This window comes from Oryctolagus cuniculus, chromosome 8 (genome assembly GCF_051225735.1).
Source record: "Oryctolagus cuniculus isolate XC-2025 breed Fujian yellow rabbit chromosome 8, ASM5122573v1, whole genome shotgun sequence".
Taxonomy (NCBI): domain Eukaryota; kingdom Metazoa; phylum Chordata; class Mammalia; order Lagomorpha; family Leporidae; genus Oryctolagus; species Oryctolagus cuniculus.
In genome coordinates, this window is record NC_142874.1 from 21,319,551 (window position 1) to 21,331,928 (window position 12,378).

At 47.4% G+C, this 12,378-nt stretch overlaps 1 pseudogene across 1 annotated transcript; it reads left to right on the forward strand.

The window, feature by feature from the left end:
* Positions 1 to 1,681: 1,681 nt before the first annotated feature.
* LOC108176325 (protein phosphatase 1 regulatory subunit 14B pseudogene) lies at positions 1,682 to 3,017 on the forward strand (annotated as a pseudogene). The gene has a single exon (XR_016211688.1). The product of XR_016211688.1 is annotated as a protein phosphatase 1 regulatory subunit 14B pseudogene (transcript).
* The last annotated feature ends 9,361 nt before the right edge of the window (positions 3,018 to 12,378 follow it).

Below are 12,378 nucleotides of genomic sequence, written 5' to 3' on the forward strand. Positions count from 1 at the left end.
TGGCCTCTCACTGAAAACCCACAGAGCGCTAACATCACACCAAATGCCAGTTAACCGGAAACTGTCCTCCTAGACCAGGAAACAGACGAGCGTTTTCGCTCTTATTCCTCCCCGTCAGCAGTCTCGGGGGTCTCGAGCAGGGCGGCTGGGCCATCAAAACGCAAACAGACGGGAACGCGGAGCCGCTCCGGGAGGAGACGGAGCCCCCTCTGCTCTGGCACAGCTGCTCGCACACTGGGGAAAGTTCCAGACCGACCGTCCGCACAGCAAGACCGCGACTCCACCCGCGCCTTCGGGACCCGAGAGCAACAGGCACGCCGGCAGCGAAGACTCGCAGCGGGAAACCCCAACAGCCCCCGCATCACTCACCGCCAAGGGGGCCCGGTCTGCTGGCGGCACAGAGGCCCGCGAAGGCCGCTGCTTCCACGAAGGGCCGAAGAAGAGAACCGCGCCCGGGAAACGGCGCGGCAGCCTCGGGCCGCAGCCTCTCTGAGCCCGGCCTGACCCCGGGGGCGCTGGGTCTCCCGCAGGCTCCGCCGGCAGCGTCCAGGACGGCTCCCGACGGCTCGCGCGGGCTCTCCGGCAGCAGCGGACGGGACCCGCGAGGACTCCTACCTGAGCGCCGCGGGCCACAAGGGGCCACTTCCGGGGCACAAGGGGCCACTTCCGGGGCACAGCGCCGGGCGCAGGCGCACTCCCCACGGGCGGCCGCCGTGGCGCCACGGGACGCACCTCCGCGCTGCCTGCCGCGTCCAGCGTCCGACGCCCCAGGGCCACTGGCAGTGCGGCCTCTGCAGCCTGTGACCCAGGGACCACGCCTCCCGGCCTCCTGGGCGCCCTGAATGGAGGTCAAGCCTCCTGGCTTCTGCCTGGCCCGGCGCTGGCCGTTGGAGCCGCTTGCAGAGAGAAGCAGAGCACCGGGCATCGCGAGCCCTCTTGCGTCTTGCTCTCTCTCACGGATCGTCCCTCTGGGGGTTCAACCCCCAGGTGGCTACTAAGGCCGGGGCCAGGCCGGGCTGAAGCAGAAGCCGGGGACTGTATCCGGTGCTCCACTCTGGGTTCAGGGGCCTGAGTCCTTGGGCCGTCTCCCTCTGCTTTCCCAGGCATGGCAGCAGACAGCTGGATCCCACGGGGAAAGGCTCCCAGGAGGGGCCGGCGCTGTGGGGGAGCGGGAAAAGCCACCACCCGCAGCGCCCGCATCCACATGGGCGCCGGTTCGAGTCCCGGCTGCTCCACTTCCAGTGCCGCTCTCTGCCGTGGTCTGGGAAGGCAGCAGAAGAGGGCCCAAATCCCTGGGCCCCCGTACCCATGCAGGACACCCCAGGGAGGCTTTTTTAGACAATTGTATTAGAGTTTTCATTATTGTGTTCAGTTTCGTAATAAAGATTATTTGCTTTTATATCATATATGATTGTTTTCAGTTTGATGGTGTGGTGATGTTTCACTCCACTTTTTAAGACTGTGTTGGTCATATAAACAGCAAGGGTTGACTATGTGTGTACAACTTAATTAAGTTGGATTCAGTGGTGAAGTATGACACTTTTTTTATTACATGAATATGTTACATTTTGAGAAGTTATGATGAAATTCTGTGTGTAGCGGCGGCCGCGGGGGACAAAGGGCGGGCGGATCGGCGGGGAGGGGGCGGGGCGCGCGGCCAGGCCAGGCCCGGGGGCTCCGCATGCTGCAGCTGCCCCCGGGCGCCCCCGCCGCCGCCCGAGCCGCGGAGCCGCGCGGAGCCGAGCCCGCGAGCTAACCCGAGCCAGTGGCCCGGAGCCAGCCGGCGGGCGTCCCGGAGGCGGCGGCGCAGGGAGGGGCCCGGCGCGCGCGCACGTGGCCCCGGCCGCCGCCATGGCGGACAGCGGCCCCGCGGGGGGCGCGGCGGTGGCGGCTCCGGCCCCCGGACCGGGCAGCGGCGGCCCAGGGCCCCGCGTCTACTTCCAGAGCCCCCCTGGGGCCGCCGGCGAGGGCCCGGGCGGCGCCAAGGAAAGGTCACCGTGAAGTACGACCGCAAGGAGCTCCGCAAGCGCCTCAACCTGGAGGAGTGGATCCTGGAGCAGCTCACGCGGCTCTACGACTGCCAGGAGGAGGAGATCCCAGAGCTGGAGATCGACGTGGACGAGCTCCTGGACATGGAGAGTGACGAGACCCGGGCGGCCAGGGTCAAGGAGCTGCTGGTCGACTGTTACAAACCCACCGAGGCCTTCATCTCTGGCCTGCTGGACAAGATCCGGGGCATGCAGAAGCTGAGCACACCCCAGAAGAAGTGACGCTCCCCGACCCGGGCGAACGGTGGCTCCCGCGACAATCGCTGCCCCCGACCTCGTAGCAACAGCAATACCGGGACCCTGTGGCCAGGCCTGGCGCCATGAGCAGGGCTCCCCGTGCCCCTGGCTCAGGGGCCTCCTCCCAACCCCTGGGTTTTCCATTTTGGGGGTTTTTTATTGTTATTATGCTGACGGGACTTTTTGTGTTTTTATATCGACGCTGCGGCGCGGGCCCTTTAATAAAGCTAGGGTAAGCCTTTAAAAAAAAAAAAAGAAATTCTGTGTGTAGTGATTTTTTTTATTTTTTAAAAAATGTAATGGAATGAATTAGCATCATTTTCCGATGATAAATTCAGAAAATATTGTTTATAGTTAAATTATTTTTAAAAAGAGAAGCGGGAGAACATGTGTACCTGCACATATTCCAAAACTTTAGATGGGTTGCTAAAACCAACTTTTAGCTATGAATTTCAAGGTAAAATAAATCATTACATATTAAAGCAATCCTGAATCTATTTTTTCAGTTACTAGCAATCATCTCATATTGTGCCTTCAGGTGAAATGATCAAATAATAACTTTATCTTTCAGATTTTATTCCCTCGAATTTCTGGTATTCACTAGATGATACACACTGTTTTACAGATATGATAATTAAGTCTATTCTTAGTTTTATAATCTGGGTATCATATTTCCTGTTACGCTTTTATTGTTTATGTAATTAATCCGATAAAATTCTTAAATTTTTGTTTAATATGTCTGCATTTCTTTTTTGTTACTCTTGCATCTGATTTACCCAAACGTGGAATATGCACCTGTGTTTTAATGGAAATGAGAGAAAATGTTCAATGTTGATGTTTGTTACAGTCTCAGAAACTAACAGGTTCACTGACAGACTATCAGAGGACAAATAGATGACATCTGAAATAATATATTGGAAATCTATTTGGTATTTTATCCATGATCTCATGAAGTTTTAGAAGCTAAATTAAATGCACACATACCCTCTCCCCTCACACACAAACATATCTGTTAGGGTTTTCCTAAAAGAAATGATCCATAGAGGGAGCTTGTATGAACACTGGAATCTTTTTTTTTTTTTAATTATCTATTTGTTTATTTCACAAGCAAGGAGGGAGGGAGAAGAGAAAGAGAGAGAGAGAGAGAGAGAGAGAAGCTATTTTCCATCTACTGGTTCACTCCCCAAATGGCCACACTGGCCAGGGAAGGTGCAAGGACAAGCCAGGAGCCCAGAACTCCATCCAGGTCTCTCACTTGGGTGGCAGGAACCCATTACTTAGAGCATTATCCTCAGTCTTCCTAGGCGCATTAGTAGGAATCTGAACTGATAGCAGGGCAGCCAGGACTTTGCATTTCCCAATATTATTTTTAAAATATATCAAATAGCCAATAAGCCTTTGATCATACATTTTGTCCTATCAATAGTGTGTCTTACTTGAGCAGCCAGTAAAGTAAAGGGAAATACATTAGATGAAGTGAACACTCCAAGCATTTTACTACATTGACAACTGCCATCCCCACATTAAATCACTTGTGTTAGAATCACAAGATGTAGAATATCTGGTGTTTGGGGTCAGCATTGTGGCACAATGGGTTAAGCCACCACTTGGGACACTGGCATTCTGCATCAGAATGCCGGTTCCACTCCTGGCTGCTGGTGCAAAGTCCTGGCTTTCCTCCCACCCGCAACCCTCCCAACTCCTGCTCCCTCTCCCATTCCATTCACATCAAGATTCATTTTCAATTATCTTTATATACAGAAGATCAATTTAGTATATATTAAGTAAAGATTTCAACAGTTTGCACCCACACAGAACATAAAGTGTAAACTACTATTTGAGTGCTAGTTATTGCAGTCCTAGGTTCATTCTTAATATTTTTTTGGTGTTGCATGGAAGTGGGGTTTATCACTGGGCTGTGATAAACACACTACAGGGTCAAGGTCAAACCCTTTCATTCACAATGGGAAATAGAGTGAGCAGGATCCAGGAAACTTCTCTAAATCAGATAACTACCCACTACACAGAGTGGGACAAAATGCCAGGTCTTCACCATGGAATCCACAGTCATCTCATTATTTTATTCTCTCACCCTAGAACCACGGATGGCAGGGCCCATTTTAAAGGCACATGATTTGACAGAGACTAGAAACAAGTATAGCAGGATCTATCACGGTACAGCAGGAGTTAAAAATGATGCCTCAAGTGAAGCACGGACAAGATTTCATCAGAAAAGCGGCTACTAGGGGTGAGTGAGTCCTCATGGATCAAAGGAGGCTCTGCCCAGGGATGAGGCCATGAGGGATGATCCGACCGCATGGAGACCACACCTACAAACCTCACTCAGTGTTTCTCCTTCCAGATTCAGTCTGCCTTTTTCTGCACATTATGCTAAGAAAGCACAGAGAATTCCAATGAAATGCTATGTGTTTCACTCATAGCAATGACCTGACCAAATCTCACTTAAAATTGAGATGCAGTGACAACAAGCTAATAAAAATAAATCAAATTAGGGACTCATTTAAAATCTAATTTCTAGGATCATGCGTTTGCTGCAGGAGTTAAGATACCCGCATGCCATACTAGAGTGCCTGGATGTCAGCCCCAGCTCTGCTTCTGATTCCAGATTCCTGCTAATTTGACCCTGGGAGGCAGCAGGTGATGGCTCCAGAGGCTGAGTCTCCCATGTGAGAGACACTGGATACAGTTCTAGGTACCTGGCATTTGGAGACTGAACCAGTTGATGGAAGAAAGATCTCTCTCTCTCTCTCTCTCTCTCTCTTTCTCTCTTTCTCTGTGTGTGTGTGCACGCGTGCATGTCCCTCTCTTCTTTTTTCAAATAAAATGTTTTTTTTTATTTTTCGCTTTTGCAAAGTTTATTTTTTATTTATTTGAAGGGTAGTGTAATAGAGAAGCAGGGGGAGACACACACAGAGGGAAAGACAGAGTTTCTCCCCAAAATCCACTCCCTCAACTCCCCCCCACCACACTCCCATTAGTAATCAGCTCTTTCCAGATTTAACTGGAAAATTGAGTGTTCACCTCTGATCCATCTTTTTGTCTGTATCCCACATTCAATTTCCCTATAAATTGAGTTACCTCTGCCTTCAGAATCTAAACATCTCTTGCCACCCTCACTACTGTTTCCTTGGCTCTGATTGTGGCGTAGTTCAGTCTCCTAACTTCTCTACTTGCCTTCTCCCTGGCTGTCCTGTGTACTACCATTCACCCGATAACGAGATCCATTCAAATAAAACCCAAGTCCTATCACATCACTCCGGCTATGAGCTTCTGACCCCTCCTGGAGGGAGAGCAGACGGCTTCACTGTCACCTACGGATCTCGTGATGGGCCTGCACTTGCCACCCTCTGATCTTCCTGTCTACCACTTTCTTCTGTCTACTCAACTACATAGACACTAGGCTCCTGCTAATATCTTGAACGCACCAGGAACACTTTAAGTTTGGAAACATTGGTCTGGCTCTTTCCAAAGCACTAAACGTATTTCTCCAAAATAGCTTTATGGGATGTTCTGCCACCTCCTGTAAGTCATTACCCAAAAGTCATTTTCTCATTGAATCTCCCCTTCCACCAGGTGTTCACTAGGCTACCATTTCCAGGTGGAGAGTTTCCCCTGTGCTGTGATATAAAAAAACTCCAAATGTGTGGCTCCCTTCTTTAAAAAAAAAAAATAATAATTCTTTATTTGAAAGCAGAATGACAGAGAAGGAGGGGGAGAGACAGAGAGCTCTTCCATCAGCTGGTTCATTCTCCAGATGGCCACAATAGCCTAGGCTGAGCCAGATCAAAGCCAGGAATCTGGAACTCCATCCAGGTCTCCCAAGTGGATGGCAGAGGTCCAACATCCACTGCTTCCTGAGTGCATTAGCAAGCAGCAGGATCAAAGGCAGAGCATCTGGGACTCAAATCACTTTTCCAATATGGGATGCCCATGTCACAAGTGGCAGCTTAGCCAAGTGAGCCACAGTGCTAACCTCTGGCAGCCTTCCATAGAAGACTGTTGGAGGGACAGATGAGGTAAGAGAAACTATGGAGCCTCCCAGCCAGCTACTTAAGTGAGGCCAGGGATGGAAAAGAGCCAGGAGGACTCGAAAGGAAGGGAACATGAATAAAAGGAGTGAAAAATGCAACCTCAAAAAATCTAAACTCTGTGAGTCTTCCGGAGTTTGGTTTCAAAAGGAAAAGACAGATGGTGGCTGCTAGACGTATAGTGAATCCCTAAATAAAGCTGTGGAGGTCTGGCTGCCCCACCACCTCTCCAAACTGTAAAGAACCTAGGACAGATTGGCTCTATTTACCCGAGATTTTATGATCTTTAGAAAATCAGTAGAATTTATAACCCACTTGAAGTCAATGTCCATTGAAATCATAGGAGGCAGAGAGGAAGATTATGGCTCTAGATGACAGGGAAGGCAGTGCCAGTTGGCTCAAACCACAGTAAAGGGGTCTAAGGACAGGTGCAATGGCTGAAGGGCAAGGAGGGAATGTTAGCTGGATTTCTGGACACCGGTGCCCAGTGTAACTCACACAAAGACTGGTGACATGATTGAATTAGAGAGATAGGATGAGCGACTGTAAAGGACAGCAAGCGACATCACCTAAAAGGTAGGAATTCATGGAGTGACATCTGCCTGTTGTCTCACCCGCCAGAATGCATTATTGCACAGGATCTGAGGTTCAAATGAGGAAACCTCTCACCTCCCTCAGATAATGGAGGAACACCTTGTCCTTCAGATTCGCTTTGCTCTTCATTCTCTTTTAATGGAGCATGGTAGATGGGAAATTTTAAAATTATCCCAGCCCACTCAACTGGCTAATATAAAACAATTAGAATAGACCAGGGTAGGATACCTGAGGTGCATAAAGAAATTTAGGTTTTAATTAAAGATCTTTTAGATGCAGGTAAATCAATACCTACAAAGTCCTTGTTTAATGGCCTGTGAGAGAAGCTGATGAGTCCTTGAGATTCACTGTAGATTATAGGAATATTAATAAATAATAGCTCCCGTGACACAATAGTGCACAATATTATATTAACTCTTCAAGCTATGCAACGAGCTCAGAGAGAATGTTATTCTGCAACCAATTTAGCTAATGCTTTCTTTTTCACTTCTACTTATGATAAAAATCAAAGGCAATTTCTATTCATGTGAGATGGATGGAAAAATACACTTTCTCTGTGCTCTCACAGAAATAGTTAAACCCTAACCTAACCTAACCCTAGGGTTAGGGTTAGGGTTAAGGTTAAGGTTAAGGTTAGGGTTAGATATTAATACCACACCTGATGAGATTTCAACTCTCTCATTGGGAAGTACTGTTACTCAGTATATTATGATATAATGTTCAGAAATCAATCTGGACACTAAGCTAAGGCTGAATTACAATGCCTGTTAACCATCTGATCCCAGAGGATGCCTGGTTAACCCAACTGACGGCCAAAGCTCGGGAAATCAGTGAAATTCTAGGACAGCCCCTGGCCAGGAGGGCCTCTCTCTAACAACCAAAAATAAATTCTTTTTCTGTTCACACCAACATCAAAGCAAGCAGCAGAAAAGTTGATCAGGTTGTTGGTTTCTGGAGAAATCATAATATCTAAGAACTGTATTAGCCCCTATTCACAAAATTGCCCAGAAAAAAAATATTAAGTGGGGCTTAAACAACTGGAGGATTTTCCTTCTTCAGAACCATTGCACAATAAATATCTCTGTGATCTTACTAGCTTTCTGCTCACCTTAAGATCCCCACGCTCTAATGATTTTGAGTGTCCCGGCAAGCAGCCACCTGGGCTGGAGCATTTGGCAATGGCCCATGCCTGACACCCAGTGGTAACTGCTGGTATTTTGGACTAGAATGTGTACACTAATGAAACTTCAAGGTAAGCACCATGTGAAAACACTTCTCAGCTTGCTATTGTTATTAGAGTTTCAGCTGAAATTGTTTCCATGACACAAGTGCAGACATTGACTTTGAGATGTGAGATACTCGTTGTCCTGAGTTAGACCATCTCAGCATACCTGTGCCCAGGGAGAAGAAGACAAGAATTCCCTTTCGATACAATGTGCGTTACATCTTCCAGTGGGATTATGTGAGCACACAGCTGACTGGTTTTCTCCCTATGCTGTGTTATGAAGGGACGCCAAACAAGCAGTGTGATTTTTAAATAGTTCTCAAAGGTGGAAGACGAAGCCAATAAGCATTCATTTGAGAAAGCAGTCGTATTGTGGAAGGGTTGATGGCACTAATTTAACCAGAGATTAAATATAAATCCACTCGGGGCTGGCGCTGTGGCCTAGCGGGTTAAAGCCCTGGCATGAAGCACCGGCATCCCATGTGGGCGCCGGTTCTGGTCTTGGCTGCTCCTCTTTCAATTCAGCTCTCTGCTATGGCCTGGGAAAGCAGCAGCAGATGGCCCAAATCCTTGGGCTCCTGCACGCATGTGGGAGACCTGGAAGAAGCTCCTGGCTCCTGGCTTTGGATTGGCACAGCTCCAGCCATTGTGGCCATCAGGGAAGTGAATCAGCAGATGGAAGACCTCTCTCTTTCTCTACCTCTCTGTAACTCTGCCTTTCAAATAAATAAAAATAAATCTTTAAATATATATATATATAAATCTACTCAACAAACAGGATTGAATCAGTTCCTTGTAGCATCATAGGAAACACGTAATAATGTTGTGACATGTGTTTTCCTATACTATGATTCTTTTTTTTTCATTGTTTTAATGCTATGATTCTTGAGAAGTTACATAAATGGATATTATAATTATGATTATTAATTTGGCTATGCTTTGGGGCCAGCATTGTGACACAGGAGGTTAAGCTGCAGCCTGCCATGCCATAATCCCATATTGAAGTTTGAGTCCCAGATGATCCATTTCCTACCCAGCTCTCTATAATGCGCCTGGGAAGGCAGTGGACGATGGCCCAAGTATTTGGGACGCTGACACCCACATGGGAGACCCAGATAAAGTTCCTGGCTCCTGGCTTCAGCTTGGCCCAGCCCTGGCTACTGTGGCCATTTAGGGAGTTGAACTAGCATATGAAAGATCTCAAAAAGAAAGATCTCTTTCTCTGTCTCGCCGTGTCACTCTTTCAAATAAATAAATAAATATAGCTCTGTGTGAGTGTGTGTGTGTCTACATACATATATAATGGGGGGGGGGGCTCTGGTTTGATGGCACTAACTCCATTCTCAGCTTTTTCTTACAACACAGGCAGGTGTGGGTAGCTGATAGCAAGGAGGCCTCTTACTTCACTCTGGCTGAATGAGAACCACATTGGCAACTATGTGCCAAGATGCAGATGAGATAGTTTGGGTCTGGGGCTTTTCCTTCCAAAGCTGACATTTGGAAGTTAAGATCATACACTGTTAGGATATATATATACTGGTGCCTTCCAACTGCCATTTGAGACTCCCTCACTATGACTTCACTCCCTGTAAGAATTCACTCTGCAAAGGCATCAGTCAATAGAGGTCCCTGCAACAGTGAAGTCTCTGGCTTCATTGAGGGTTTGATGGCATCTGGAACCCTGGAGCCTTACCTTGAAGGTGTGTGTGTCCTGGACCATTTGGAAAACCCTGGGAGGGTACACAGTGTTTGCTACATCACCAGCAGTTGGTGCTCAGATAATTTCCTTCTAGCTATTTTTGATATTCTTTTCATGCATTCCCTTTGCTTGTTTTTGCTCATTCTGATTGTGGGGAGCAACTGGGAGCAACTCGGACTAGACTGTTACTGGAATTAAGACTTATTCTATGCATCTGCTCTCCCACAATATGGCGCTGGGAGAGGAGGAAACAGCTTCTACACAGCTGCCTCCAGTTCAACCAATAAACAGCAGGAGCTGCTCCTGATTGGAGTAGAGCAGCGTACTCGGCGTGTGGGTAGCAGAGTTGGGATTGGAGGAAGAGGACTATAAAGGAGGAGAGAGACAACATGCACCAGGAACATCTATCTGAAGGAACACCTGTGCAGCCCCCGAGAGAGCCGGCTGGCGGTGTGCCGCTCCCCCGCGGAAGTGGGGAAAGTGGCAGGGGGAACCGCCCTTCCACGGAGGTGGAAGGGACGGTAGCCAACCCGGGAAGAACCAGCAGCAAACCCGGGGAGGGCCGAGCAGACGAAAGAACAGCGCAGGGTCCTGTGTCGTTCCTCCACGAAGAGGGGGAGCGACATAATGGTGCCATGACTCGGATATGAAGCCTAGGCAGGGTTTAGTGTCGTTCCTCCATGAAGAGGGGGAGCAACACTGATTGTGAATGCATTGTAACAAACTGAGTGAGGATTCTGACAAGCAAGCTGCCACGTTTGCCTGAACTCTTCTCCTACTTCGCCGATTCCCTGTCTTTATAGATGTAGAGTCTTGTGAGCCCTTTCAATTACCTGGATCTAATTTTCAATCTGTAGCAATGTTCTTCTGTATTATAGAGTAGTAATAATTCTACTTCATATGGTTGTTTTGAGGAATAAATGTCTTGAGATGCCTACAATGGAGCTGGCACATTCAGAGCTTACGCACATTATATTTTATCCCTGGAGCAATGCGATCATTACAGTAGTTTGCATGTAGTCTTCCAGGATAAAGAGCACCATATACTTGGACATAGAAATTCTAGGTTTCTTTTATTACTTTACAGTCACACATAAGATGTAATCCTCATGTTTTCAGAGAACAGATTTCTTGCTTTGTGGGTAAGATTAGCACAGGTAAGAGAGTACTTCAACAACCTCATGGAAAGTAGAATTAAAAGGTAAAATTAGAGGCAAGCATTTTGCCTACCAATTAAGATGCTGGTTAAAATGCCCACACCCCACATCAGAGTTCCCTGGTCTGATTCCTGGCTCCTGATCTCAGCTTCTGTTAATGTAGGTCCTGGGAGGCTGCAATGATGGTTCAAATCCTCGGGTTCCTGTCACTCATGGGGGAGACCTGGACTGCGTTCACAGCTCCTAGCCCAGCCCTAGCTAGTGTGGGGATTTGAGGAGTGAACCAGTGGAAAAGAGCGCACACACTCTCTCTCTCTGTATCTACTTCCCTTCCCTTCCCTTCTCCCTCAAATAAAAATGAATAACTAAATACACATAAGTTTCATCCTGCAAAAAAAAAATTGAAGTTCATGCATGCTTTTTCTTTTTTTTTTTTTTTTTTTGGACAGGCAGAGTTAGACAGTGAGAGACACAGAGAGAAAGGTCTTCCTTCCATTGGTTCACCCCCAAAATGGCTGCTATGGTCGGCATGCTGCGCCTATCTGAAGCCAGGAGCCAGGTGCTTCCTCCTGATCTCCCATGCGGGTGCAGGGCCCAAACACTTGGGCCATCCTCCACTGCCTTTCCGGGCCACAGCAAAGAGCTGGACTGGAAGAGGAGCAACCAGGACAGAATCCAGTGCCCCAACCAGGACTAGAAACTGGTGTGCTGACGCCACAGGTAGAGGATTAGCTTAGTGAGCCGCAGCGCTGGCCGCCCATAATATGTATTTTCTGTGAACTTTTTTGAAGTGCCCCATGTTGAAAACAATATTTTTTACACAATGATGTGACCTTCAATTAATTGATCCAAGAAAAGTTCAACAGGTTTAAGATTCTACTCATAGCCACGGTTGCTACAAGAGAACATACTCTTCTCTATTACCAGGGTAATCACACTAGAGATAAGTAAAATATATGTCATGTTTCAGAGCAAAAGTATTCATAATCCAAAAGGCCAATATGATCCAGAAACACTTTGCACTGCTTTTTAAATATTTATAAAAGGTGACCAAATTCCATGTATTTCATATATATGGAGATTTAGGGGCACAGTGATACTTCCTACCCTACCCTCTCTCCCACCCACACTCCTATGTGCCTTCCTCCTCCCTTTCTTATTCTTTTTTTTTTTAATTTTTACAATATATACTTCCAGTATATATTATTTTACAATAATAAGATTTTTCATAGACTTTGCTTTTTATATTAATTTCATCTGATTATTAATAATACCTAGGTGGGACCAGCACTGTGGCCTAGCGGGTAAAGCTGCCACCTGCAGTGCTGGCATCCCATATGGGCACCAGTTCAGTTCTCAGCTGCTCCAC